The following is a 24,102-nucleotide window of genomic DNA, read 5'->3' as shown; positions in this document are numbered from 1 at the left end:
TTTAAATGAAAACAATTATGGTTAATATCAAAAAAGTTTAGTAAATCAATTTAGAAGGTTTCTAGACAAGTTAGACCCTCTAAGCGCACACAGATTTTTAAAGTAAGTATATCCAAGAATACAACAATATTCTGAATAGTGTCTGGAGTAGAGATCAAAGGAATGTGACAGCTTATCTCCTTAATAATTCTAGAATTTACCTATCATCTCTCCTTTCAGGTTTAAAATTAAATTCCCTTTCAGCATATCTCCTCTTAGACACAAATAGGACTTGTGTTTTAATGTCAGTGGATCTGGAAGCGCACAGCCTCCACTGACTTTCATTTCATCCACCTCCTGGCACAACAGTAAGACTGAGGCATCCCCTGCCCCTCACCCACCCACCCCACCCCCTCACCCCCTCACCCCAGCCACCAGCTCCACAGCACAATCAGGAGAGCTTTCACCCTGAACTCTTATTTCACCGCAGATGGCTTGGAAGGATGGTTACAAAACTGTGCATGACGCACCAGCTTACAATCCTGTATTTTGGTAAAAAACCCAACCTTTACAAAATGAAAACCGTAAGTCACTACCTAAAATGGTCTCTATTTGCAAAATTCTGAACTCAAAATTTCCACCACCAATGGTTAATTCCTTTCTTAATGTGCTGTCATCATCAAGCAATATTCAGAAGATAAAATTGGAAGGGAGGAAATTAGTCAAAATGCAAATAGTGAATCCTCCTGAGAGACAAGTACTGCTAAACGTTTAAAGTAAGCCCTTATACGTGCTGCAAAGCAAAGGTATAACTATCTAACATTTCTCCCTGGCCCTCGTTCAAGGGCAATATGAGTTCAACAATGTATAGGAGACCATAATTCCCCACACACTGAGTCTACTCAGTCAGATAAGCATGCTTGTGCATGTTGAGAGAAAAAATGATTGGCTGTGGTTTTAAGAAAACCTTTTACTAAAATTTATGCCAACTTAGAATAGAATTACATGTTCACGTTAACATTTTAAATATAAATCATTAAATCCTGAGTACTGACCTCCAGAAAACAAGATTAGTTTAAAAATACACTGTAACAAAGAACTGTAATGAAAGAAAAACACCAAAAAAGTCTATATTTAACTGGCTGCTCAGTCATTAGAAAGGTGCCCCATTACCACCATATGTTACTCAAATATGTTATCACACCTACAATTTCATCATATGTCTCCCAAGAAATTAATTAGTTCTAACTTTTTCAACTTTGACAAAAACGTCTGCATCAGTCAGATTACCAGCTACTGCAAACATTTCAAAATTCAAAGCTTTCTTCAGCTTATATTTAACCTTTTAATTACTATTAATGATTTAGCAACATTTAGAACAGCATTCATTAGACAGATGTCTAATTCTACAATTCTGAATAATGTAAAGTCATTTATACATATATTTACTTTTGGTGCACATTTGCTCAGTAATTTTTAAAAATAAAATTAATCGAAGGTCCAAAACCATATACTGATACTTCATTTCACAGCTGCATTTAGCGTAAAGAAGAAAATACTTAAAATTTTCACTTTCTGTAAATATTTAGAAACTCACAAGAAGTTGAGATCATATAATTTACAATAAATAAATTCTACAATTAACACTGCTCTAAATTACAAGAAAGATATCTGAAAGAACATGTTCATTTGAAAGGGACTTTACAAGCTACCATCAGTAAAAAAGAAAGAAAAAGCAGAGAAAGTGACAAAGCAGAGAATTTTCATAAATACTCTCTCTACCAAACTTTTTTTAACGGGGGAAAAGAAAACAGTCCTGTTTGATTCAAAATCACCAGCGGAGACGATCCTCAACCATGTAAACCAGCTTCTGTCTCCACTCGTTTATTTAAACTACCCTGTAAAGGCTACCACACTTTCTAAGTATTCATTCAGTAAACATGTGTTGAGCGGTGAGGGAAACAGACAAACTCCTGCTCTCACAGAGCTTACATTCTAATGGGAATGAAAGGGAAAATAGACATAGTAAATGAGTGGCAGAAGTAAGTCTGAGTGAGTAAATAGTATTTTAGTAGTGCCAAGTGCTAATGTCTCCTTGACTCCCTGGTTAACCAAACAAAAATCCAACAAATCACAAGCAACAAAAGCTTGCAGTGGCTTCAGGAAAGCCGTGTGTAACACGAGTGAGTCCTTCAGTGAACCAAACTAACAACATAAGGGATCATCTACAACTCGTCTCTATCCAGTAAGGAATGAGATTTCCGTTCTGAAGTTACCACTTAGGTTGAAGAAGGGGTTCAGGTTGATCAGAATGAACCTGCTGGGAACCGCCAGGAACACCTGCTGGGGGCTCTCACTCCTTTCTTGGTAGAGGACCACCCCACCCACCCCCCTTGCTTTTGCCTCCTGCTAAGGAAAACGGCACCTGCGCACTGCACAGTTTTTGAGCTGAAAAACAACAACAAAAAAACCTTAGAAATATCAAGTGTCCTCCAGGAAGCTTTCTTTGCCCTCCTCAAGGAGATTTAAGCATTTCCACCTCTTTACTCCTATCATGCATAAAAAGCAGGAACTGATGTTCTTATTTGTTTGTGTTCCCAGAACCTGTCTTAAGTCTGGCACAGGAGTCTGACTGGACTTTTCACTAATACAAGCACAGTTTTAGAAAGATTATTCTGGTAACAATAAAGCCAAGATTCAAAGTCTGAGGTAACTCGGATTACGTATATTATGTAGGCATGCGCTGCTCTCAGCTCAGGTGGAGGGAGTGTGCCCATTCACATTCGATGAATATTTATCAAGGTCTTGCCAAGGTTAAATAAGAGGATGCAAAAATGTAAGAGACTGACATGGTCCACACCATCACATAGGGTTTCTCCAGGGAGAAAGACCCATAATAAGAAAGAAAATAAATAATAATTTTAGTTTTATAATGGAAATTTACAGAGTACATTGAAACTCTTGTCACTTCATCAGAAACTCGAAGTTGAGACTACTGTATACAGGAAGCATCCTCAGGAAAAGACAAGACCTTAGGTGGATATATTGCAGGAATACAGGTAAAGAGATTAGAAATTTAATTCAAATCCATTAGCTTTTAATGAATATTACAATGTCTCATGCACCATGATGCAAGCATGAATAAAACCCCACGTTAGCCCCTGAAGACCTGAAATTCTAATGAGGGAGAGGCACATAAGTGGATCATCTTGACTGGACAACATGTGAGGTTTGTGGAATCACAGAAAGAGCACCTCACTGACCTGAAAGTAGTTAGGAAGTTTTCCAAACGGAAAAACAAAACAAAATAAAACAAAATTGAATAAACAATAATAACAAAATGCAAATAACTTACATATTTTAAAGGAAGAATTAACAGGACAAGATAATGGAAAGGAGACTGAGGCAAGAGGAAGATAAGAACATTTCCAGGCTAGTGATTTGAAGAAGCCGCCTAGTGATGTCAGTAAAGGAAAACTGAAGGGGAATCGGTATTAAAAAGAAGATGGGCTCAGTTCTGAAGATCCCAACTGATGAATACACTAGGATATCCACAGGAACTTTTAAAATATTCAACTAGGACATAATAGACAGGTTCTTTCATTCACGAGTAACAAATATCTGCGATTCACTCTAACACACAGATAATGTATCAGACGGCCAAGGGAGAAGAGCAAAGTGCCTGCAGAGAGGTCAAAAGAGGCCCACCAACAGAGTAAGGATGGGATACAGTAACATTCTGAGGGTCTCAACAGAAAACGTGTCAGTGAAAGAGCACTCCGATGCAGGGATGAACCATGCAGGGATGAACCAAGAATGTCAAATGTCAAGGAAGCCAAGAGAGGGGTGTGTCCGATAAGGAGTGGGCAGTAATCGGTATTACATGATACAAACACTCTTAGAAGGCAAAAGAGTCAAGGCCACTGAATATGGTTAAACAGAGGTAATTACTGTAGAGTTTGATCATGTGTTAAGTCCTAGTTAATCACAATTAATCACAATTAGTTGTGCACAGGACTACTGTGCACAGGACTATGCACAATTAGTTGTGCATAGGAGCATAAGAAATAATACGTTAACCATATTCTTGTAACATCAATTTATTAATTTATAAGCATATCTAATATTTATTAGAAGAAATGAATGTATAAGCAAATTTTAAAAATTATATAAAGGAGGGGCGCCTGGGTAGCACAGTCGGTTAAGTGTCTGACTCTTGATTTCAGGATTTCAGTGACAATCTCACAGTTTGTGGGTTCAAGCCCCATGTCGGCCTCTGCATTGACAGCACGGAACCTGCTGAGGGGTCTCACTCTCTTCCAATCTCTCTGCTCCTCCCCCACTTCCCTCTTCTCTCTGTCTCTCTCTCTCTTTCTCTCTGTCTCTCTCTCTCTCTAATAAACTATTTAAAAACTGTATAAAAGAGTAACAGTAACAATTTCCAGTAATAGATAACTTTTGAAACAATTTGTTTTCAGAAGAAAAAAATTTCCAAGTTAAAAAATACTAATGTTTTTTAAAAAAAGAATTCTTGCCAGGGCGCCTGGGTGGCTCAGTCCGTTTTGCGTCCAACTTCAGCTCAGGTCATGATCTCACAGTCCGTGAGTTTGGGCCCTGCATCGGGTTCTAGCTCGGAGCCTAGAGCCTGCTTCGGATTCTGTGTCTCCCTCTCTCTCTGCTCCTCCCCTGCTCATGTCTCTGTCTCAAAAATAAATAAAAACATTAAAAAAATTAAAAAAAAAGAATTCTTGCCATTTAGAAACATATTAATGAAATAATGTGATGTTTGAGATTTGCTTCCAAATAATCCGCAAGGTAAAGGAACAGGTGGATATATAGTAAGATTGGCCAGGGGCTGAAAATTTTTGAAGCTGGTAATGATTACATGGGTGTTGACTATACTGTTCTCTCTACTTTTGTGCATGTTTGAAACTTCCTAATAAAACATTTTATTATCTCAAACAAAAATATTTGTGTCTATCTGAACTCCAAAGAAAATAATGCTTACAAGGATCTAAAATTCACCTCAAACTGCCAAAAAGAATGAAAACAGTAGAATTTCTACAAACTGGACTTCTAAAACATATAAACAGAGAAAAGAAAAAATCACAAATTCGAGAAGCTAGCTTTGGTTTCACGAAAATTTTAAATTATAAAATGCCATAGACTAGGGGTGCCAGGGTGGCTCAGTCGGTTAAGCGTCCAACTTTGGCTCAGGTCATGATCTTACAGTTCCTGAGTTCAAGCCCTGCGATGGGCTCTGTACTGACAGCTCAGAGCCTGGAGCCTGCTTCAGATTCTGTGTCTCCCTCTTTCTCTGCTCCTCTCCCACTCATGCTCTCTCAAAAATAAATAAATGTTAAAAAAAAAAAATTAAATGCCATCGACTTAAAAAATCTTAAAAATTTGCAATCAAATCATGAAATATAAATGTTACGTTTTCTCAAGATGGTGAGATACATACATACATATCTCATAATCAACACCGTAGGGTAACTGAATTACTCAAGCAAAAGGTCTTTGACAGTCTTATACAGCAACAGCGGTAGGGGCTTAGACATGCTACGTTGGCTGGAAGCTTTAATTCTGATATAGTCTTCCTTCCTTCTTCCTCTCCTCATTTCCATTACAACATGTCTTTTCACCTGAACAATTCCAATTCATTCTTCAGGTCTCTGTATTACTTGTTCCAGGAGTCTGATCCCACACAACAGGAGAAAATGCCATGCCATATCCTCCCACAGAACCCTTTTCTATCTCTGTCACGTAAACCATTCAATTTAGCACCACGAGGAAAGGGCCATGTCTCCCAAAAATTTTATTGAGATATATTTCACATTTTAAAGTGGACAATGTGTGGGCTTCAGGTTATTCACAAATCTGTGCAACTGTCAACACTAACTCCAGAATTTCTCATCATCCCAGAAAGAAATGCTGAACCCACTGGTGCTCCCTCCCCTCTTCCCTCCTCCTCTGGGCTCCTGGAAACTGCTGCACTGCTTTCTGCCTATGCATTTGCCTATTCTGGACGTTTCATAGGAATGGAATCATACAGTATGTGACCTCTGTGCCTGACTTTTTTCACTGAGCATAAAGTTTTCAAGGTTCATCCGTTCTGGAACATGGATCACTTCACTCCTTTTCTGGAGGAGTATAATATTCCAGTTTATGGATTACACCATCTTTGACGTACATTTATGTTACTTTCACTTTTGGACTATTATGAAGAATGCTACTATGAACATTCATACCCAAGTTTTATGGAAACACAGGGTTTCAATTCTCCTGGGAGTATACTCTCAATTCTCTGGATGTGGAACTTCTGGGTCATTTGGTCAACTCTATGTTTGAGGTTTTTAGGAACTGCCAAACTGGTTTCCGATTCCACTGGTTTCAATTCCACCAGCCTGTCTGAGGGTTCTAACGTCTTGGTAACCTCACCAACACTTCTTATGTTGTGTCCTTTTGATTACAGCCATCCCAAAGGGTATGAAGTGATAGCTCATGTGACTGTGATTTCCATTTCTCCAATGGCTAATAATGTTGAGCATCTTTTCGGGTTATTATTGGCCATTTGTGTATCTTCTCTGGAGAAATGTCAATTCATATCCTTTGCCCATTTTTTTAGTTGCCTTTTATTGTGGTCTTTCATTATTGTGCTTGAAATATTCTGCGTACCAGACCTTTATTAGATATATAATTTACAAGTTATTCTCTTGCTCTGTGGGTCTTTTCACTTTCTCAATAGTGTCCTTTGACCCATAAAAGTTTTTAATTTTGATGAAGTCCCATTTATCAGCTTTCCATTGGTTGCTTGTGCTTTTGATGTCAAATCTTTATCACCCAATTGAAGGTTGCAAAGATTTACCCATTTTCTCCTAAGAGATTTATAGTTTTAACTCTTATGTTTTGGTCCATTTTGAGTTACTTTTTCATATACAGTGTGAGGTAGGGATTCACATTCATTCTGTTGCCCATGGAAAGCCAGGTGTCCCAGTACCATTTGTTGAAGACTATTCTTCCCCACTGAGTGGTCTTGCCAACCTTGTCAAAAACAATTGACCACAGATGTACAGGTTTATTTCTGACTCTCAGTTTTCTTCCACTGCCATCAGTCTATCTTCCATATCTTTTTTTCACTGCATGAAATGTGGGAAGCACTCAATGAAGATTTTTATAGTTAAATACACCTGTCAATAATGCAAGGATGAAAGTTTTGAGCCAAGCGACACCTCAGAGAACATTATCCTCTACCCTTATTTAAAAAGCAAGAAACTGAGACCCAGAAGTTAATTAACTCAAAGGCAAAGAACAAGAAACTGAGGCAGGACTAGAACTCAGCTCTCCTAACTTCTGGTGCAGGGCTCTCTCCACAATGTCATGTGGCTTCCCAAGTAAACCAAATTGCTTTCACATCTGCCAAGGTGCCTGAGAAAACTGCGTGTTCATGAGAGACAAGCACGTACAAGAATACCCAATCAGAGGGGAGCCTTTCTTAAGTATTAAGTCACCGAAAAGCCTTCCAACCAAAATGGTCCAGAAAATCATATACCACTGAGTACATTTCCCTCCAGCCAGGTGTCCTCTCATTGCATTTTCAGCTCACGAACACAGCAACCCATACAGTCAGCCCCTCGATTATTCTACACAGAAGAAAACCATTTGTGTGACAGTGAAAGTGATCAAGCATCAGGTCCCTAGCTCCACGACCCTCCTCTCTTCTCCATTTACTGCCACCACTGTGACCCCTCAACGCACTCCCAAGTGCTGTGAAGAATGCAGAAATCGACAACGAACAGTAATCTGACTTTGCTTTACAATCCAGAAATGTTATCTGCCTGCTTCCAAAAACCAGAGAAACTTAAGAGTGGAGACCAGAAAAATAAAGGGAACCAAATGAACACCTATAAGACAAACTTTCTAAAAGATATACGGAGAGAAAACAAAGATACGTGACTATGCAGGACTTACGGGAAATGGGAAGAGGCTAAGCGTTCAAGCGTAGTTAGTACAGTTACGTGCCCATGTGAGGGACCAGCTGTCAGTACAGATGCTCCGTACGAAACACACAGAAGTCGACTAGACGGCCTCTTGTAGTTGACGATATATTCCAGCTCCAGTGAAACTACACCCTCTTCTCTGAATCCCTCCATGAGCCCCCAAGCACACCCAGCTGCTCCTTCCAGAGCCCTGTCCACTCCTCCCACACACCTGCATTACTGTATAAGGACAGTGCATTCTACTAGGACCTCTCTTGCTTGTCTCCCTCCTAAACTACCATCTCACGGGGGGGGGGGGGGGGGGGAGCGCAAACCACGTTTTCAGTGTCGTGTTCAGGGGAGAATCCAGCATTGCCCCAGCACACAAAAAGCACTTTATAGCTCTCTGTTGAATGAACATTTTCAAACTGTCTGTAACACTGAACACACCTGTTCAAAAGGGTCAATAAGAAGAAACTGATCAGGTCTTGCTGTGATTGTTTCCAAATGTTAGAGTTCACACGGAACTCATCCACACTTCCTTACTCTAAGTACAAGCTTCAGAGTTGGCCAATCTGCTAAAAGCCAAACCAACCTAACTGACTGTGATTAGGACCGGCGTTGCAGCTGTTGGCTACCTCTGCTAATAAGGCATTCCTATATTCCCAGCCTGAAGCCCAGCAGAGGGTCCCAGTAAAACTGATCAACCACAAGCAGTGGGGTCTATGTGGTGATTAATAAGGGAGCGGGGGAACCATCTCTACAGAAGCAGATGGAGGAATTCATAAGGGCAAGACACTGAACATTCACGAAAAAGGTGTCTGCGTAAAACAAAAGAATAAAATGTGACATACTGGTCTTGGAGTAAAGGTAAAAGCTCTAGAGGCTAAAAGTCCCGACTTGAAGATGTGCCTCCACTGTGACCTCTTTAGAAAGGTCACTTCCATCCCTCTGTGCCTCTCTCAGTTCCTCTTTTGTAAAATGTGAATAAGAATGTTGATCAAATGATAGCTATCCTGGGGATTGAGGGCCCAGCACAGATGCCCAGACACCAGCGTGTAACAGGCCCCCTTAATTCCTTCCTACCTCGCAACAGGCTGTGATTTAGGGGGCAGAGTCAAAACACTCTCTTCCGTAAAAATACTTCCCCCAACAGATGTCAGTGTTTGAGCTTTAACCATAAGGAAATTGTTTGGATTTTCAAGAGCCTCAATTAAATGTAAAATAATCTGCCATTAATTATGTCTTTTCATCTTTCAAAGATAACCTGTCAAGGCCCAAAAGTACTAGGATCCCCTCTAATCGTGATAAAACAGAGCAAAACCTATGCAGGGTGATCCTAAATGAGGAGGTTGAAGGAATAAGAAAAAGAGCAGTAGAAGAGACCCAGAGACAGAGTTTTTTCTAACATTTATCATCTTACAGTCAGTCTCATCTAATCGCATACCACCACATACATTCATAGGAAACTCATAAATTCATCAGGAACCCAGCAAGACCAATTTGAGATTATTTTTGTTGCAAAACAGAAACACTTTCCAGAGTAAAGGCCCACAGATTTTCCCCTTTTTAATGGTTCCGCTCTTACAAGGCTCTATTCCTTTCCTGATGTCAATTCATTGCCCTTTTCCTTTTGTTTGTATCACTGCTGCAATACTGACTATGTTCTATAAAATCAGAGCCCAGAGTTATATGATATATAATAATAAAGTTGATCTTGAGCACAGATCATCTTTCTTCTGCATGAAAACGTCTGTCACTTGATAATTATTTTACATGAGGATTAATACCACCTCCCTGTAAGTTTTCTTAATTTCTCTCAAGTTTGATTTGTGGCTCCAGAAGCATATTTGTCTGCTAATTATAATTAAAATAGTATTTATTATTAAGAGTTGAAATGTTTATTATTCAAACAAAAAAGAAAAAACCCAAACTACATTTTAATGAAGTACTCTTTGCCACTATCATCAAAGAAATGATGTACTCTGGGATCAACCATTTGCCATTTCCCCAAACTGTCAACTGTGTGCTGAGTCACTGTGTGAATTCTGATAAAATCTTAGTACAAGTGGCAATGATAACTATGCCACACAAATTATTAAAAAGATTTACATACAGAAAAAAACGTTACATTATCTCTATTGTCCTCACCAAGACAAGGTAATGTCCAAACTTATACTTCATGTTTTATTCCTGTTATTAAGGGGCAACCACTACCACTTTCTTCCAAGTTCCAGCCCAAATTCTCAGTCACTCACCCGCCCGCCATCTTATGAATCCTGTGCTTCCTCTCTGCCCGTGGGCTCCACCAAAGAGGACTCTATAAAGTAAATGTGGAGACAATTATTGCCAAAAGTGAAAGAATTAGAGATCCTTAATAGTTCTAGAAAGGCTCATAAATTAAGTCCTTGATTCATGAAGTTAGAGAGGAAAAAGTCTAAATCCAAAAGCTAGTGAGTAAGAAAAGACTATATTCCCATTTTAAAATATCAAAATAGGTCTTAACGTTTGAAATACAACTTTTCAAAATCCAGCAAAATAAATTTAGTATTATTTGTGAGAAAGATCTAAATGGCACTTCTGTTTTCCCGGGCTCAGAGAAAAACTCAAAGTCAGAGAAAAGACAATGAAGAATTGAATAAAAACAAATTAAGAAGTATATTTTAAAGGGCACAAACATAGAATATTAAAGTGCTCTTGTCTTTCAGTGGCAAGGCTAGGCCCCATGTCTACACCGGACATTCACATCTACCTTCTCCTCCCCTGAGGGTAGAGGGAGGCAGCATTTCTGCCAGCACGCCTGAAATCGTGCCCTTCTTCCCGCGTCCCCTTCTTAATTAATATTATTACTCACCATCAGTGAAGAGCAAAGTCACCACGTCATTTGGCATTTTCCTCCATCACCCCATATGTAAAATACATGCCAAGTCAATGACAACGATGATGATGGGTTAAATAAACACAACCCTTGTTATGTCACAGGCACAATGTTCCATGTGCGTCAACCACTGTGTAAGACAGTGTTATGGACTGAATGTTTAAGCCCCCCAACCACCCCACCACCAAGTTCATATGTAGAAGCCCCAACTCCCCACGTGACGGTGTTTGGAGATGGGGCCTTTGGTAGGTGATTATGTTCACATGAGACAGTAAGGGTGGGATCCTCGTGATGAGATGAGTGCCCTTACAAAGGGACAGACCAGAGGGCTTGTTCAGTCTCTCTCCACCACGTGAGGGTGCAATGAGAAGGTGCTGTCCACAAGCCAGGAAGAGAGTCTTTGCCAAACCTGACTGCGCTGGAACCATGATCTCAGACTTCCCACTCTTCACAGCCGTGAGAAATAACTCTCTGCTGTTTATGCTGCTCTGTCCCTGGTGTTGTTACGGCAGCCCAAGCTAATTCCCCATTTTACAGATGTCACAATTATGGCTCAGACAGGCTTAAATAACCTCTACAGTGGACCCAGGTTACAGTGGCAGAGCCACGATTTAAGCCTGGTTTTTAACCACTACTATTCCACTGACGTCTCTACGTTACTAAGTGCCTCATATGTATCTCCAACTGTGCTAAGTGAAAGAGATCAAAATAAGGTCCCCTTCAGGAATTCACACGTCCGATCATACATTATTGATAAACATATGGATTGCCAGGGTTTCCTTGAGGTTTGATACCCAATAAGTATTTACCGAAACAAACAGAAAAGCCATCAAACGATTAATACAATGTGGTGTTACATGACTGGGTCATATAAAGTAACACGGTTTTCCAGGAGAAAGCAATTAACTCTGGGGGTGATTAAGACAACTACTAAAAGATAGGTACCGAGTATGGAAAAAGCTATAAAAGAAATAAATGAAATGCAGTCAGAACAGGGCACAATGAATTACATTTGGAGGGAATCTATCAGGGATTGCTAAAAAGTAACCTATAAGCTGTCTCCTTCAAAGGTGAATAGACTCTTACTGCTGGAATGACACAGGAGTCCAGGCTGAATGGACTTGATGGACAAAAACGTGGAGTCCAAAAATGTGACTGCCCGGTCCTTTTCTGATCCCAAACTCAACACTGTAGTTTACAGTATAAAATATCTTAACAGGTGCCTCTCTGTCTCATCTCTTTTTCAAACCACCCTACACAAAGCATAAAAGTAATCATCCTAAAACACAGATCACATTGATTCCCTGTTCAGAAACATTCCATAGTCCTGCTCTGCCCACAAGATACTATTTAAATTCCTGAGACTAGAATGTTAGGCCTCTCACAATCTGTCCCTGTTTTTCCTCCTCTTCCCGATTCACCTTGAGTCATGATTCCTCTATACTGAAGCTGCACCAGATTACGTGCTGCTCCTCCACAGGGCCTGTGAGAACGTGTCCATCTGGACTCTGGCCCCGCTTCAAGACCCATGTCAAAGACCTCCTTTGGAAATAAACTTTGCCTCGGGCCTCTCTTAGTATGCCTGTCCTATGGTAGCGACATGCCTGTATATCCACCTCCATTAAGACTACGTCAGCTGTTTCAGGGATGACCCTGACCCTAAGGGCAAAGACATTTAAAAAAAAAAAAAAAAAGTTACAACAAATCTTTGAGTGCCTGTGTCTAGGTACTGTGAGCTGATCGTGACGACCCGACATGAGAAGAGCAGTAAGAGACCAATCTGCAGAGCATCCGGAGAGAATTCCCTAACTCGGCCTGTGGAGAAGATGACAAATGGACTCTTAAAGATGAATATGAAGATGACGTAAGCAAAACGGGCACAAGTATGACACAGTGCCATGTGTGAGAAGAACCACAAGAAATTCAATGTTGCCGGAATGTGAAATATGGAGCCAGAAATGGCAAAGTAAAAACCTGAACAGACAAAGGGCTTCCTATAGTGTGTTAAGGGCCATTATGCTGGGCCAGTGGTTTATAACTACAAGTGTAAGTTTGTGCTGTGTCAAAACTAGCTTTCAGTTATACTAGAAACATTTTAAAAACTAATTAAATAGGTAGTACCTTTACATGCCACAATCATAAACCACACTCCCGTCTGTCATCTGCCCAGTCCATACCCTGCTTTCTGGGGTAAAGTGTTAGTTTCTTATTTTTTACCTTCCAGACTTCCTTTATGCCAATTTAAGCAAATACAATGACATAATCTTATTTCCTCTCCTTCCCACAGAAAGTAATATATTATCTAATATGTTCTGTACCTGGCTCTTTTCCCCTTTAATTGTAGTAATTTTTCCATGATTTTCCATATAAATATTATTCTTCCTATTTTCAAATGTGTAAATTCATTGTATTGGTCTATCATAATTTACTCAATCTACTATTAATAAACATTTGAGATTTTTCCCACTTTGTTGCAATAGGTTGTTTTGGTTCACACATATAAAGAAAATCAGGCCTCATGCAGAGTGGAGTAGAACAAGGGAGAAAAGGTTAATAAACTTTTCAGATGAGTGTGGATAATCTCCAAATCTTTTACTATCACATACAATATTCATATGAATGATCCTGCACATACATTTTCATGAAACATGCAAATACACCTGAAAGACATTCCCAGAAGCAGAAATACACATTTGTAATTTTCATATATATTATCAAACTGTCCCAGAGGGATGGAACTAGTGTAGACTGAGCAATGACAGTACCTGATTCCCTAGAGAAAGGACAGGATCCTAGGCAACTCTACCCTTTAAAACCTAATCAACGATGAATAATCCAGAACAAGAATGAGATAAGCCATCAAAGAAGTTAACAAAAGAGGAACTATGGGTTTCTAGAATAAAAGCAAGAAAAAATGATCGCTCACCAGTGTCAAATATATAGCAGACAGACCTAATGAAATAATAATTAACTAAAATATAAAACTTAATAATTAAAGCAATGTGGTACTCATGCAAAAACAGAATGGATTGAGATAGCACAAAAATAGAGTAATGAAGAATAAAGGTAATTAAAAATAAAAGAATTAAGAATATAAGAAAGATAATACTATTATCCACTAGAAGGAACCAGAACTCTGTGGAGAAGTGGCTGGTTCTAAAGCTGGAAAAGGGAAAGGATATGATAAACCTGGCATATCTTATTGTGTCAGAATGTCAGCAAGTCTCCTCAAATTAATAGGAACATGTCAAAAGAATATAGGTGCTAACTTAAAGGGCCTTCCATGGGCCAAATGTAGGGTAATTTGAGCATTTAAAAATTAGTAATGAGAATGAGATATCACCTCCTACCTGTCAGAATGGCTAAAACCAGAAACACAAAACACAACAAGTATTGGCGAGGATATGGAGAAAAAGGAATCCTTGTGCACTGATGGTGGGAATGCAAACTGGTGCAGCCACTGTGGAAAACAGTATGGAGGTTCCTTAGAAAATTAAAACCAGAACTAGTATTATGATCCAGTAATTCCACTACTGGGTAGTTACCCTAAGAAAATGAAAACACTAATACTAAAAGATATACGCACCCTATGTTTATTGCAGCATCACTTACCAAAGCCAAGATATGGAAACAACCCAAGCGTCTGTTGCTAGGTAAATGGATAAAAAAGAGGTGGTGTGTATATATACTGTAGAATACTAGTCAGCCACAAAAAAGAATGAAATTATCTAAATATATTTTTTAAATCTCTACATAAATATGTTTAAAATATCATATATAAAGAGGGATAAGGAAAGAGACAGAGGAAAGGAGAAGGAGGAGAGAGAGAGACAAAAGAAAACAGAAACGTAGAAAAATACTAACATTTGAGGAAAGGGTATATGCACTTCTTTACATCCTCCTCTGTCAAATGCCTGTTCCTATTCTTTGCCCATTTTTCTTTTGGGTCATTTATCTTTTTCTTAATAATCTATGAAGGCACACTGTATAATAAGAATATTTTATTTTATTTTTTTAATTTTTTTATTTCTGAGACAGAGAGAGAGAGCATGAATGGGGGAGGGGCAGAGAGAGAGGGGGAGACACAGAATCCGAAGCAGGCTCCAGGCTCTGAGCCATCAGCCCAGAGCCCAAGGCGGGGCTTGAACTCACGGACCGTGAGATCATGACCTGAGCTGAAGTCGGACGCTGAACCGACTGAGCCACCCAGGCGCCCCAAGAATATTTTAAAAAAACAACGTTAATCCTTATTTTTTTCCCCAATATATGATGTCCTCTATTATAGAGCAGATTTAACTTTTACAATATCAAACCTTTAACAGTGACATGTGGGTGATAGGGTGCTTTTCATTTTTTAAGTTTCTTTTTTTAAAATTTTTAAAAATGTTTATTTATTTTGAGAGAGAGAGAGCAGGGAAGGAGCAGAGAGAGAGAGAGAGAGAGAGAGAGACAGAATCCCAAGCAGGCTCCACACTCAGCATGATGCTTGATGCAGAACTCGATCTCACAACCATGAGATCATGACCTGAGCTGAAATCAAGAGTTGGACGTTTAACCCACTGAGCCCCCAGGTGCCCCTTAAGTTTCTTTTTATTTACCAATATTTCACAAATCTTTATAAACCATTATCACTTTTTTAATGAAAAAAAAGCCATATTTTTATATTTCTTAAGCAAAATCCTATCAGGACCTTACATGGAACGTAGAAATACGATAGAGTTATCTAACAAGTTCTCTCTTAATGGCCCTTTGGACACCAGAAGAGCCAAGAAGAACAAAACGAGTCTGAGACTTGGTGGTAGAGAGAGCAGCACTTGTGGTAAAGCAGAGGTGGCAGAAGAAGAGAAAAAGAAGCTGAAGGAAGAGTACAGAGAGCCCAGAAACAAAGCCACATGGAAACAGAACAACGATGATGGATCATTTAATCAATGGGACTGGAACAAATTATACCTTCAGAAGAATAATAGGGTTAGATCCCCTTCTTAACACACCACACCACACACACACACACACACACACACACACACACACACACACACACACCATCCTCAAAGTGGAGTAAAAGAGACCAAAATGTGAAAGAACTTTAGGCATTTTATAAGCAAATGTAAGCCACTCTGGTAGCTAGCCTCCAAGTCAGCCTCCAGAGATCCGCACACCCTCCTGTTGCCCCCCCCCCCCCCGCCGTATGATCTCTCCCCCACCTACAAAGCCTTCTAATGGCTTGTAGAAGCCTCGAGAGAGGGCTGAGATGGGATCGTGCAGGCTGTGCTTGAGGCATGGGGATATTTAACAGGACTGAGTCAAAAAGAGCCGTGCACACCCCTTTTCAGGTGCAGACCACCTGACTGATGTCCCTGTGCCCTGATGGCTCCACATGCTGTACAGAATGGCGCTCACACGTTCTAAACCCTAGGACCTCCATCGGCTCCCAACTAAGCACAGAGAGGGTCTATCTAGAGGCACTCCACCTGCCCAAAGATACATCACAAAGTCTGGTTACTCTTCACCTAAAGCTTAGATTCTTTCCAGTATCCAACCTTCCCTCCCCACCCCTACCCCATTCTTCTGCACATTCTCCACTCTGTGATTCTGAGCTCTTCCTGTTAAATTATAATGACAACCATCTACAGTTATCCTATTATACCTATGATTCTTTTTCAAGTACATCACCTTTCTTTTTTTTTAATATTTATAAAAAAAAAAAAAAAAGGCTGTGATTACAGCCTGTGACTTCAAAGGCTGGATCACAAAAGGCTTTTCCACCTCCCTCTCCCACCTGCCTCACTAGCCTCACTCACTCAGGGAGGCCTCCACCTCATGAGGACACTTAGGTGGCTCTGGTGAAGGACCTAAGAAGATGCACTGAGGCCCCCCGCCAAGAGCCAGCACCCACCACCAGCCATGGGAGCAGGCTCCCTTTAAAAGCAAGCCCTCTGGCTCTAGGGAGCCTTCAGACGATAGCAGCCTCACTACCGTCTGGCCTGCAAACTGACCAGAGACGAGGTGCGAAGCACCCAGCCAGGCTGCTCCGCTGTTCACAGGGACAGATGGAGATTCGAGATAGTTACTGTTTGTTTTAAACAAATCGAGATGGGTGGTAATTTGCTATGCAGTAATAGGTAATTAATAGAGAGACTACTGTTATGACCTCAGTGTAGGCAAGGAGGTTCTTAAATATGATACCAAAACTATAAATATGAAGCCAAAACTATAAAGGAAAAGATTAATAAATGTCTCTATGTCAAAATGAAAAAGTCTAGAACAGAAGTTGGAGCAAATGCAACAAAGCCACAAACTGCAAGATGTCTGGGATTCAAATAAATTATTTATATCAATACCTGCAGAATTTCTACAAATCAACAGAAAAAGGGCAAATCATCCTATACAAAGAGGGGAGTGGAGACATAGGAGGGAAAAAGCAATTTACCAAGGAAATTAAATAGCAATAAACACATAAAAAAATTCGGAACCCCACTAGTAACCGGAGAAATGCAAATTTTAAACACGAGATAACAGTCCTCGCACATCGGAACGACAACAGTCATGTCTGATGATACAAAGTGATGGCGAGGAAACGACATCATCTCCTGAACTGCTGGTGGGATCGGCCGGTAACACCCACTTTAGCAAACCATATACGAAACCTAGCAGAGGGAAGGCTGAGCAGCCCCTGCGACCTGGCAATTTCTCCATGCAAGAATATATCCTAGAAGAGTTTCACATATACATTACAGAAACCTCCATCGCACCACTGTTTGTGGTACGAAAAAAAATCCGCAACCACTTAAAAGCCCCTCAACAAACAGAACAGTTCAGTAAAGTGTGATTTATTCGCGCAAAACCACACAGCAATGAAAATGAAGAAATGAGGACTCTAGATATCAATATAAACACATTTTTAAAAAAAACACGTTTAAAAAAAGGTGCAGAAGATACATGCAATATGGTACCATTTATATAAAGCTTGAAAACATATTAGTTCTACTGTCAAACATATATATTGTTTATACAAACACTTACACATAGGAAAAAACTTAAAATATAAATGCATGAGAATGCTAAACACTGAACTCAGTACATCTCTGGATTAAGTAGGGTAGAAGGGGAGGCAGCAATGTGAGGGAGGGACGCATAAACCACAGGCCTTTCTATAAGGTGTGACTAATAAAGGAAGGATTTAAAAGCAAGACATGACGGAGCTAGGAGGTGGGTACTTGAGTACCAATTTTATTACCCTCTATACTTTTCTGTGTGCTTGACTATTCTTTTCTTTTTTTAAGTTTATTTATTTTGGGGGGAGTGGGGGTAGGAAGGGGCAGAGAGAAAGGGAAAGAGGGAGAATCCCAAGCAGGTTCCACATCATCAGCACAGAGCCCAATGCAAGGCTCAAACTCCTGAACTGCAAGATCATGACCTGAGCCAAAACCAAGTCTGACACTTAACCAAGTGAGCCACCAAGGTGTCACTGTGTGCCTGACTATTCTAAAACAGGACATTTTCAACCCAACAGCAGGTAAGAGACTGAAGCAATATTTGCAGCAGAAAAAATCAAAAGGGAATTTACACAGACTGATAAAGACAACCCAGCACCACAGTGAATATACAAATAACATGCCAAAAAAAAAATTAGAAACTGTACTAGCAAATACACAGCAAAACATACAAGCTCAAGCTTACTCATAACTTTTCATTCAACAAATAATCCACTGAGTGCCTATTAAGGTGCAAGCACTTTCCAGGGCTCAGGGAATACCACAGCGAACAAACAGCTCTCATCTGCTGAGCTTATGTTTGGAAAGGCAGAGGCAGTCAATAAAAACAGAAACAGAAAGTCAGATGTTGGTAAATGCTATGAAAATAAAGCAGGTGATGTGTTAGGGATGAGGGAGGAAGAAAAGGAGACTTTAGACTGGGTGGTCAAAAACTCTGAGAAGAGAGTCCTGAGGAGTAAAGAATGAAAAGTTCTTTGAAAAGCCCAGGCAAGAGCGTCCCAGGCACGGGCATCAGTTGGTCCTGCGGCGAGAACAAACCAAATCCATCTGAGGAACAAGACAAAGACAGCTTGACTACACAGAGTGATGAGGTGTGCACATGGGATGGGGTAAAAGACACAGGGCTGATGGAGGCTGAGGGTTTACAGGGTTGGGGGAAAGGCTCTCTCAAGGAAAGGAACACACCACTATGAAATAAAATAGGTCCTAATGGACTTTTCCTTTGGAATGAGAAAGGAAACCGCATCAAATTATAAATCTTTAAAAGCTGTTGACCACATCAACAGACCCTAAATAAAATCACATGATAGTTTTAGCATTAGCTCCCTGGCACAATTTTATATTAATTCTAGAGAGAATAGTTTAGTCTTTCATCTAGAATATAGGGTGAAAACTTATTTTTGATTATTGATAGTTTAGAAAGGTTTCTTTCAACTACACAACTATGGGGATGCCATGTAAGTATTTCAAATTATCGAACTGGTGAAAACCTGTTACGATTCTTTCACGTAGAGGCTGTAAAATTAGAATATTCAGCAAACTTGCAAATGGTCCATCTTGGCTTCTCATCCATTGCCCACATCCTTCCGGTGTTGACCGGGCGCCACAGGACACGGACAAGTTCACACCTCCATTCAGCCTCTGGCCGTGCACCACCATGTGCCAACGCCAGCTGCGAGGTGTTCTTATGTGGGGTCAGCTTGCAATCACGAAACTATCCGTGAAAACTGACTGACTGACTGCAAATCACATCAACGTATCCCACACCCCTCTCCTGAGGGTTCCCAAACTGCCGGTGTCCCCTCCAACGCAGCCTGAAAGGATGGGAAGTGTGACGGGAAGAAAGTCACAGTGGGAAACTCTTGTGGCCTTAACAGATTTCGGTCCAGCCTAGGAAATACCCTGCACAAGCAAGAGGCTGTAAACTTGAGTTACCTTCATGCTAAACCCACCTCTGTCCACATCATCCTGAGCCTTAAAAACTATCCAAAGCTGCTTGGATGTTTAATGCTGCACAAGAAAAGAAACCAGAGGAAGATTCTGATCAAGGAACCTGAATTCCATTAGTACCAGAACACACAGAAATGTACTCCCCTAAGGCTGTCTCTAACCCTGCTCAAAAAAGGGGTATTCGAGCACAAAACAGAGCAAAATTATGCTTTCACCTCCTGACAATGTATGTTTCCTCTTTCCTCCCATCTCTGGATTTCAAATCCCAGGCACTGCAAATCCAGTCACCCCCTCATTTTCCTCCACTACTTGAAAAGGAGTAATTTCCAGTTTACAAGTCTATCACTGAAGAGCAGGTCTGCGGTACTAATGTAATAAAGAAGGACAACCTTCAAAAGCAGGGAGCTCTGCTACTGAGCGTCCTTCTTTGGAAACAGAGGCGCTCCCTGCTGCGTGGCCCCAATCCTGAGATCTAGATCCCAGTCCTGGCCTTTTCATCATTCGGGGGAACCTAGAATAGGTCCCCATGGGGGCCTATTTCATCAGTTCGGGGGAACCTAGCAAGTCCCCATGGTGCTTAAAGTAGCAAAATGTAACTAGAAACTTTGTTTTTACAAATAATCAAGAACTCTGAATGGAAGAGGGGAATGTGCAAGAAGCAAATAGTAAACCAGCCACTCGTGGGCCCTGAAGTCATAGAAAGCACTGGGGATGGAGATGGGGAAGTAATTAGAAGCCACTGAGCGGCTGCAGGGTGACACGTTCCCCAGCCCAGGTCTCCACCCTCCACCCCTACTCTGGGAAGGGCTCAGAGAGGAGCAAAGGCCTTCTCCCCACACAAGCATTCCTGCTACAAAGGAACAGGAACTCGGGGAAGACCAAAGGGGGCACGGGGGCAGAGGGCATGTCCACATGAGAACGGATTTGAGAATACGGCGGAGTGTAACACACGGAAGAGGGAAACACACACGGAATACGACGGAGGTGTGGGACACTGAGCAAAACCACTGCACGAAGAGAGAATCTGGGAAAGCTGCCCCTTGTGTGGCCGAAGCTGAAGCAAGAACGCCCAGCCATCACCTCACCTGTAGGTACCATCTAAACGATGAAGGCAATGACAAGATGGGTTTACAGGTTTCAAATCCGACTCTACACCACGGAAACTTTAACTCAACGTAACATTTAAGGGAGAAGAGAAAGCACTTGAAAAAAAATCCACTAAGGGTAACGGGTTCTCCAAAATCTAGAGTTTCGGGAATAAACAGTGCCCACCCAGAGAGTTTTTAAAAAGTCAACTGGATCTCCGAGGTTTGTTAAGGGAAACGAGTCTCCGGCCCCCCTTCGCCAACATTCTCTTTCCCCCCAAACTGTCTCTAACCAGTTGTTTTGGAAATCTACCTCCATTTCTCCAAATAATATAGAATGTTTGTATCTCTGTTTCAGAACTGGCCAGTATGGGGTATTCTCTAGCGACTGCTTGCTGAAGATAAAAAGATTTAGCCCTGTCTCCTAGTCTTGCCACTCTCCACCCTGCCCACCCCCATTGCCTCAATCCATTGGTTAGATCAGTATTGGAGGTTTATTTCATTACACAGGGTATTCAGAACTGAGCCAAGCAGTAAACAATAATTACCTTTCTTTTCCTGTGTAACATTTTGTCTTCCTCGGAATTAATAATTGCTCAGCTTCTCATTTACTTAGTTTTCTATACACTTATCCCTGTGTGTTTATACAGTATATATTTATCCTTAATTAACCTCAGACTCTCCAGTCTGACAAATCCCCTTTGAATATATCCATTCACATCAGGCTTCCATCAGTTCTTCTTGAAGAAGTCTCTCCCTGCCTTCTGACTTCCTCCGGTCTGGCCTGGTTACCCTGGGCCAGCTGCATGGCCATCACCCTGGTGTCCCTTTCACCCGCTGCTGGGTCTCAAGTCCTCTTCCCTCTCACCTAGGTCCTCCTCTTTCTTGATACACCCCTTTCTTCTGATGGAGCATATCCCTCAGCTTCATGAGGGTTTGTGGGAGGTATTTGCCTCGATGAAAAGATCTTTAGTTTACTCTCAAGCTTAATAGTCTAAACTACTTAAACTAGATGTCTTTTGTTTTGTTTTGTTTTGTTTTGTTTTGTTTTGTTTTTCAGAATTTTAAAGGCACCGCTGCTCTGTTCCTTCCTGCTTCGACTACTGAGGAAAATTCTAAAGGCACAGATTCCTGATTGTTCATATGTGGGTCTAGTTCTTAAATTTCACAATAATGTGCCTTGTTGTGGGATTATCATCAACCATTGTTCAGAATTTTCAACAGGCCCTTTCAATCTGAAAACATCACGTCCTTCAGTTCTAGAATATCTTCTTGATTTATTTCATTAATGACTGTCCCGTTTCTTCTGCTTTCTTTCTGAAGGTCTATGATTCTGATGTTGGAAACTCCTGGACCAGTGTTCTGATTTTCCTGGCTGCTTCTCTCCTATTTTCTATCTTTTTCTTTTACTGTACTTCTGGGGAGGTGTTCCTAATTTATCTTCTAACCTCTTCAAAAATATCGTCCATTCTTCTTTTCAAAGTATGTGCATGAAATCCTCAAATGGCAGGAATAATATAAACTTTGGTAAACTTTGGAGATATTGTGGGTTGGGTTCCAGACCACCACAATAAAGCTAATATTGCAATAAAGTGAGTCACATAAATTTTCAGTTTCCCAGTGCAGACAAAAGTTATGCTTACACTATGTAGTCAATTAAGTGTGTAACAGTATTATGTCTAAAAAAGCAATGCACATACCTCAATTTAAAAATACTTTCTTGCTAGTTATGAATCCTGAAATCATTATTACACTATACGTTAACTAACTTGGATTTAAATTTTTAAAATAATGAAAAAAAACCTTTCTTATTATAAACAAATTGCTAACCTGGGCACCTGGGTGGCTCAGTCAGTTAAGCATCCGATTCTTGGTTTCAGCTCAGGTCGTGACCTCACGGTTCGTGGGATGGAGCCCCCCTCGGGTCTGTGCTGACGGTGCAGAGCCTGCCTGGGATTCTCTCTCTCTGCCCCTCTCTTTGCCCCTCCTCCACATGCACATGTATGCTCCTCCTCTCTCTACCTCTCTCTCAAAATAAATAAACTTAAAAAATTGCTAGTTGTCATCTGAGCTCTCAAGCAAGTCACAATCACAAATCACCACAACACATACAATAATGAAAAGGTTTGAAATATTGCAAAAATTACCAAAATATGACAGACACACAAAGTGAGACAATGCTATTGGAAAAATGGCGTCAACAGACTTGCTCCGTGCGAAGCTACCACAACCTTCAATTTGTAAAAAAAAACAAAAACAAAAACAAAACAAAACAAAAACACACTATTTGCAAAGCACAGTAAAAACAAGGTATGCCTGTATAGCATAATTTGTAACTTCTGGTATAAACAGATCTCTGATAGATCCGACCAAAATACTATTAATGAAAGAACAGCAGTGATGACACAGGTAAATCCTAAAACTATCCATGTTTAAACATATGCTGACGAGGATGTGGAGAAACAGGAACCCTCTTGCACTGCTGGTGGGAATGCAAACTGGTGCAGCCGCTCTGGAAAACAGTGCAGAGGTTCCTCAAAAAATTAAAAATAGATCTACCCTGTGACCCAGCAATAGCACTGCTAAGAATTTACCCAAGGGATACAGGAGTGCTGATGCACAGGGGCAACCTGTACCCCAATGTTTACAGCAGCACTTTCAACAATAGCCAAATTATGGAAAGAGCCTAAATGTTCATCAACTGATGAATGGATAAAGAAAACTGTGGTTTATATACACAATGGAATACTACTTGGCAATGAGAAAGAATAAAATCCTGCCATTTGCAGCAACGTGGATGGAACTGGAAGTCAGTCAGAGAAAGACAGATATCATGTTTTCACTCATATGTGGACCTTGAGAAACAATAGAAGACCATGGGGGAAGGGAAAAAATAGTTGCAAACAAGAGAGGGAGGGAGACAAACCATAAGAGACTCTTAAATACTGAGAACAAACCGAGCGGGGTGGAGAGAGAGGGGAAAATGGGTGATGGGCATTGAGGAGGGCACTTGTTGGGATGAGCACTGGGTATGGTATGTAAGTAATGAACCGCGGGAATGTACCCCAAAACCAAGAGCCACTTTACACACTGTATGTTAGCCAATTTGACAATAAATTATATTTTTAAAAAGGGGAGGGGCTCCTAGGTGGTTCAGTTGGTTAAGCGTCCAACTTCAGCTCAGGTCATGATCTCATGGTTCATGGGTTTGAGCCTGCGTCGGGCTCCGCGCTGAC

General features: G+C 40.6%; 1 protein-coding gene across 5 annotated transcripts in view; it reads right to left on the bottom strand.

Annotated features, from left to right (window-relative positions):
* AKT3 (AKT serine/threonine kinase 3) overlaps positions 1-24,102 on the bottom strand; it is a 304,322-nt gene that overhangs the window by 231,766 nt on the left and 48,454 nt on the right. Inside the window, exon 2 of one of the 5 annotated variants that reach the window (XM_049633849.1) lies at positions 10,217-10,278. The exons of the other annotated variants lie outside the window; for them this stretch is intronic. The gene's annotated coding sequence lies outside the window, so the exon portion shown is untranslated. The remainder of the gene's footprint in view (positions 1-10,216; positions 10,279-24,102) is intronic. 5 annotated transcript variants of the gene reach the window in all.

Source organism: Panthera uncia, chromosome F1 (genome assembly GCF_023721935.1).
Source record: "Panthera uncia isolate 11264 chromosome F1, Puncia_PCG_1.0, whole genome shotgun sequence".
Taxonomy (NCBI): domain Eukaryota; kingdom Metazoa; phylum Chordata; class Mammalia; order Carnivora; family Felidae; genus Panthera; species Panthera uncia.
Note: the sequence above shows the minus strand (reverse complement) of the source record. Positions and strands in the feature narration are given on the sequence as shown.